The 6,251-nt window shown below is 38.5% G+C and overlaps 1 pseudogene; it reads left to right on the forward strand.

Annotated features, from left to right (window-relative positions):
- Nucleotides 1-3,983, forward strand: part of LOC104157413 — a 4,372-nt pseudogene extending 389 nt beyond the window's left edge.
- Nucleotides 3,984-6,251: the final 2,268 nt, after the last annotated feature.

Raw genomic sequence — 6,251 nt, forward strand, 5'->3', positions numbered from 1 at the left:
GCCCTGGCAGCCAGGTGCAGCTGAGCATGGGGAACACCCTGTTCATGGACAAACACCTGAAGCCACTGAAAACATTTCTGAAGGACATAAAAAAGCTGTACAAAGGAAAAGTTGTTTCTAGTAACTTCCAGAATTCCACTGAAGCTAAAAAAGAGATCAATGATCATATAAAGAACAAAACCCATGGGAATATAAACCAAATTCTTAAAGACCTTGATCCAAACACTCTAGTGGTAATTGTTAACTACATTTATTTCAAAGGTAAGTTACATAGATGTTACTTACTGCAGTATCTCAGTTTCACCTGCACGAAAACAAATACCTTAGATTATTTCTGAATTATTTCAAAAAGAAAGGCCAGTGTTAAGATAAGGCTATTATGAAAAGAAACACTGAAATTTCTCACACTTTGAAACCTCTTCCACATCTGAATTTTTCTAGAATAAGTTTAGGCTCCTAAGTATAAACGTTTGTTTATTTGCAATCTTCAAGTTTTAGGGAATTGCCAGAGCACAACAGATTTATGCATTTGTAAATTTTTCTGTCAGACTTTGTCTATTTATTGTTTTTTAAATTACACTGTTCTCACATGCTGTATGAAGTAGAAAAACAAATTCCAAAGATGCAGATTAACAAAAATTGCCCAAAACTTTAATTTACATACAGTCCATGCCTATTAAATGGGTAGGTACCTCTGGAGTTGGAGTCTAAATGTTCTACAGCTTATCATCACATTATACATATCCCAAGATGTACTTGCAAATGCATTGTTTTGGCAATGACTAACTTTCTCTTAGATACTGTATCCATTTGTAGCAGTATGTAGGACATATATGGAATTTATCACCCAGAAATGCATGTTTGAAAATAGATAAACTTTCAGCAAAACAGATTTTATTTCAAGTACTTTATTAAATTTGGATGCCCTAGTCTCAGGTGCCCTAGTCTGAGGCATTTATTTATGATAATAGAGTGTATTTTTTTTACTGAGGGGGGGTAAGGAGGAAAGCTCAAACTTATAACCAGAGTACTGTGGAATTTACATTCCATTATTTATTTTTCAATTTTATTTCATTTCTATTCAACATTAAAAAAAAAAGAGAACATACTTACAGAATGGCAAGCTGTGATCCCTGTGTATTTGTTCAGTGAATGACTTAATAAAAAATAAAATATCATAGAAAATTCAGTTGAATAAACATCAAGACAAAATCATTTTGAAGATTAAAGACCTTAAAGCCCTATTCCATTTACCATAATGCAGTTATGATCAGGCCCAAAAGTTTGGGTCGTTCTTGTGTGTAAGCTTTTCCTTAGTGCTACAAGATGAAGAACATATGAAAAAGCATGGAAAGAGCTTACATGATACATTTTAAAAGGCAGACATCTGCTGTGGGACTTGCTTTACAAGCAATTTTCTGAAACCAGAAAGTAACTCGTTGGATCCTGGTCAGCTTTCATTTTCTTCAAATAAAACGTACGGTAATAAGACGGAGTTACTTCATTTCATTTGTCTGATTTAGAAAGGTGTTATACAAGTGCATACAAAATTTAAGCTGGGATATTTAGTTGTTGCTGAACACGATACAGCAAAGATGACAGGGAACAAGATCTTTAATAAACTTGGAATACTTTTGATCTCAAGTATGAGTGTAGTCTTCAGATATGGGTTTATACAGTGTACATTAGTGAACCATATTAATATATCCTCCTTGAAATAAGCATTTGATTGCATTCTTTCTCTTTTTGTTTTAAGCCTACTGGGAAAATCCTTTCAATATTAAGGGGACTCACAAGGATTATTTCCATGTGAATGCGAAGACCTCAGTTGAAGTGAAGATGATGACTCGAGATGGATTTTATAAAATGTACTCTGACAGGAAGCTGTCTTGCGAGGTGGTGCAGATTCCTTACAAGGGAGAAGTTGCAGCATTGTTTATCCTGCCCAATGAAGGAAAAATGGAACAGTTGGAAGATGCCCTGACAAAAGACATTGTGTCTAAATGGGAAAAATCACTTGAAAGACGGTAAATATAGAATTTTGATTTGACAATTCAAGGTGGTCAGAATCTAAAGTCTGAATAGTGCAATCAGGTTTTACAGTTATTAGCCTTTGCTGTTGACTGGGGATTTAAGCAATGAAATAGGTATAAAGAGACAAACCAAATGATTTGATGATTTGATTCTTTCAGCAAAAATTAGAATCAGCATTGCCTTGTGATGAGGGAAGAGATTTGTGAGTTGAGAAATTTAATTTTTTTTCCCCACACTTTTTCTAGTTGATGTTAAGTGTCTCTATTTCCCTCATCTCAAGCATATGTATTAAGAGTGGTAATACTGTGACATAGCAATCAGATTCCTCAGAGGGAATGGGGTAGAAAGTCCAAAAGAAAAAACCTTCAAGGCCAGAAAGAGAATGCAAACTTAGTTTCAAAAATGCTGGCACCATTGCTGCTTGCTGTCCCATCAAGTGACTGTTGCAGAATCATGTAAGAAAGCCGAACTGATGTCTTTCTCCTTCCATACTTTCCCATCCTCCAGATCATTGTCTTCCCATCTTCTTTTTGTTGCCATCTCATTCAGATGAAAAGACTAACATTTTAGCACAGATAGAACCACCAGCAAGTTGGGAGTCTTCAGTCCAAGATATGCTTTGACTACAATAACTACCAAAATTTTCTTTTGAATTAACAGGAGGATAGAAGTGTATGTTCCAAAACTATCCATTTCAGGCTCCTATGATCTAAAGAAAATGTTAATGAATCTGGGTGTAACTGATGTGTTTTCTGACCGGGCTGATCTGTCTGGAATCACAGGAAAGCCTAATGTGAAGGTTTCAAAAGTAAGTTTGTCAGCAGAAACAATGGTCTGTGGATTCCTCAAAACCCAATTACCTTGCCCTAAGCTAAGTTGTGAAATTTTACTTATTGCTAGGGCTGGATGATACTTTGAACTAGAACATTTAGCTGGTAAAGTAACTATAAATTTTGTCAGACTTCTCCAAGATCGGGAGATAAGAGTACTGTCTTCCATCTGACAGGCAAAGGTTGGCAGATGTGTAGCATTTGTCCCAGAAACTAAACACAGCCCAGTTTCTGCATATGAAAGAAGTGCCCATGGATATCTGTGTTGGGGGTGCCTTGCATCAGCATATCTAGCAGAAAACTTGGCCTTTTTCTAACATGTGCATTCTATAATTTGAAAGGATTTTAAAATTGTCATTGAAGGCCCTGATGAGCGCTAATCATGTAAGATGCACCAGACTTGAGGAAAACATCGCATTTACTGAAAATAACGTGAAGATAAACAGATAAAGTGAAGAAAAAAGCTAGCATTCTTACAGCCATTCTGAAAGCAGCAACTACACTGTTCTAACATTTTGGGGCTAGTAAAAAAAAGATTAAAAATGCCCAACAATAATTTAACAAAAAATTAGGTATCAAGGTTGAATTTCTACTTGCTAAACTGTAATGCATGAACTATTAGGGATACATACATAGCAGTTCTGGAGCCCAACTTCCTTGCCTTCTGAAACTGTCATTCCTTGTGAATTTGCTTGAATATTCTACATGTTGGATACACCTGTGGTGGAGAATACTGAATGTGAGAATACTTGTTTATTGAGACAACATTGTTAAAAAGTCCACCACAGGCTGTAGTGGCCGCCTTCTTGCTTCCTGGCCTACCAGCAATTTTTGTGAAAGGCAGTAGGTGAATTAACTTAATGCTGATTTGAATCATTTCACACCCCATCCTCCACATATATTAATTCTTGCTGTGTTTCATTATAGGCTGCTCACAAAGCCCTGCTGAAGATTCATGAGAACGGCACAGAGGCTGCAGCAGTCACTGGCATAGATTTTCTTCCTCATTCTGTTCCTCCTGTTGTTAAATTCAACCGTCCATTTTTGCTGCTGATTGTTGATCAATATACTCGGAGCATCCTCTTCATGGGAAAAATTGTAAACCCAACTGAAAAATGACTGGTCAGTGGCTGGTCTTATTGATTTGAATTGCATTCTTCGTGCAATTATAGTTGTGTGTTTAAAATTATATCAAAACAGTTACTAACAATTTTCTTTATCCAAGGCAAGGAGGCAAGAGTGTGGTTATTCTTAAAAACACTGTTCTTGCTTCCTCCTCCAGTAGAAAGGAACCACTGAAATACACCTATTAGTGAATTATGAAAAATTTTACAAATCAGCCTTTAAATGACCAGTATATGACATCTTTGAAAAACAAGGTAAGTATCCAGCTGAGAGAATCAGTTTAAAATATTTTAAGTAAATAAAAATTGAACAAAGAGACCACTCCTGACTTGTAGGTAGGAAGGAAAGAAAATGCTGAGGTTTGCTCCAGCTGCTGCCAGCTCTCACCAGGTCCTGATGCTGGAGGGCTGACATGTGGAAATTTAAAATACAAATGCAGCCCACTCATGGATATCTTAGTTCTTCTCTTCCATGTGGATGTCATTGGTGGAGAAAGGTCATGTTGTATTTCCATGAGAAAATAATTTCTTGCCTCTCTGAGGATGTTTATGCCAATTTGACATCTCTCTCCTAACACAGCCTTATGGATCCAAGACGGTGTCAAAATCCAGAGCCAAGGCTTGGCACTTCAGAGGATCTGGAGCACTGAGAAAAGGGATGCATGCTGACAGAAACACAGCCAGTCTGATGTGGTGTCAGACTGACTCCCGCCCTGTTCCATCCTATGGGGTCAACAGCAGATGTTTAACAGTGATCAATGTATTTGACACTGCTCAGGGGTACAGCAGCATAGACTTAGGTTAAAAAGACACAGACCCTTCTCAGTATGTTGAACCTCATTCAATTTCTTTACATATGCCAGATTAGATGATCAGGAGTTTAATTTTTTAAATCGGAAGTTTGAGTCTATAGGGTCATGAGGTCAATTTGATAATGGAACAATTAGTACCTGAGAAAGGGCTACTCTGTAGAGTCCAGCCTCTCCAAGGCAACTGTCACCTGTCCACACCAGCCTGTGCAGTTAGAGCATTTGCCTTGGGTACAGGATATTTAGGAATACTCATGTTCAGACCCCTCCCTTTCCTGAAAGCAGACAATCCCATACCTCCAACACCCTAAACTGTGTGCTGGTCAGGCTGACCCGTACAAAAGGAGAGCTAGCATTGGACCTGGAGTGCTGGTAAGGATATTTGCTTGGAAGATGGAAATCCAGGTCTGTCCTTCCCTGGATGGAGAATGGGTTTGGCAAATAAATCCTAATGAGTTCTCTGCAAACTACATTGGTGGTGGTGGTGGCTGAAGCAACGATATCTTGTGACGTTGGTAGGGCTTCTAGGAAAAGGAAGGCATAGCTTCAAATCACACATTGGAGGAGTCAGTCACTTTCAGACCAGGCCTAGGCATTTCCTTTGATGATCAAGTCTTTTGCCATGCTCTCCTTTACAACATTCACAGCTCATGGCATCCACACACATTGTTTTGGCTTCTTTGAATCCCCCTTTAAGGTAACAAACTATCCACAAGCTTCCTATGTGGAAGCAGTGGCTAAATCAGAGCTGGGGAATATTTTAGTTGGCTAGACACCCAAAAGGTGCTACCAGCATTGCTTTATAGATTTAATCTTGTGTTTCATCAACAAATAGAAGTTCAGAAGGGATAGAGTATGAATACCCGGAAGGGGTAAAACAAATATTGAAATTAACTATATCCCCAGAGTTTACATCTATGCTAGTAAATAAAGTGCTCCAAGGTCTGTCCTCTAGCCATGAGGTCAACTGGCTCATCACAGCTCATACCCATGTTGCTTAACTCTGACCCTGCAAGACATCTGGGCTGTTTATTGGAAATATCCCCCGGCCTGTGTTAACTCCAAAAACATACTTAGCGCTTATTTGGAAGAATCACAGATGACATGAGCAATACTTGTGTCTGAAACTATACCAAAAATCATAGAATCATAGAATCGTAGAATTGTTATGGTTGGAAGAGACTTCAAAGATCATCACGTCCAACCTTCTACCCAATGCCACCATGCACACTAAACCCACTAAACCATGTCTTGAAGCGCCACATCTAAACGTTTTTTGAACACCTCCAAGGATAGTGACTCCACCACCTTCCTGGGGAGCCCGTTCCAATGCCTAACAAGTCTTACAGTGAAGAAGCTCTTCCTAATATCCAACCTGAACCTCCCTTGGCGCAACTTGAGACCATTTCCTCTTGTCCTATCGCTAGTTACCAGGGAGAAGAGACCAACTCCCA

This window comes from Cariama cristata, unplaced genomic scaffold (genome assembly GCF_000690535.1).
Source record: "Cariama cristata isolate BGI_N322 unplaced genomic scaffold, ASM69053v1 scaffold16982, whole genome shotgun sequence".
In the NCBI taxonomy this organism is placed as follows: domain Eukaryota; kingdom Metazoa; phylum Chordata; class Aves; order Cariamiformes; family Cariamidae; genus Cariama; species Cariama cristata.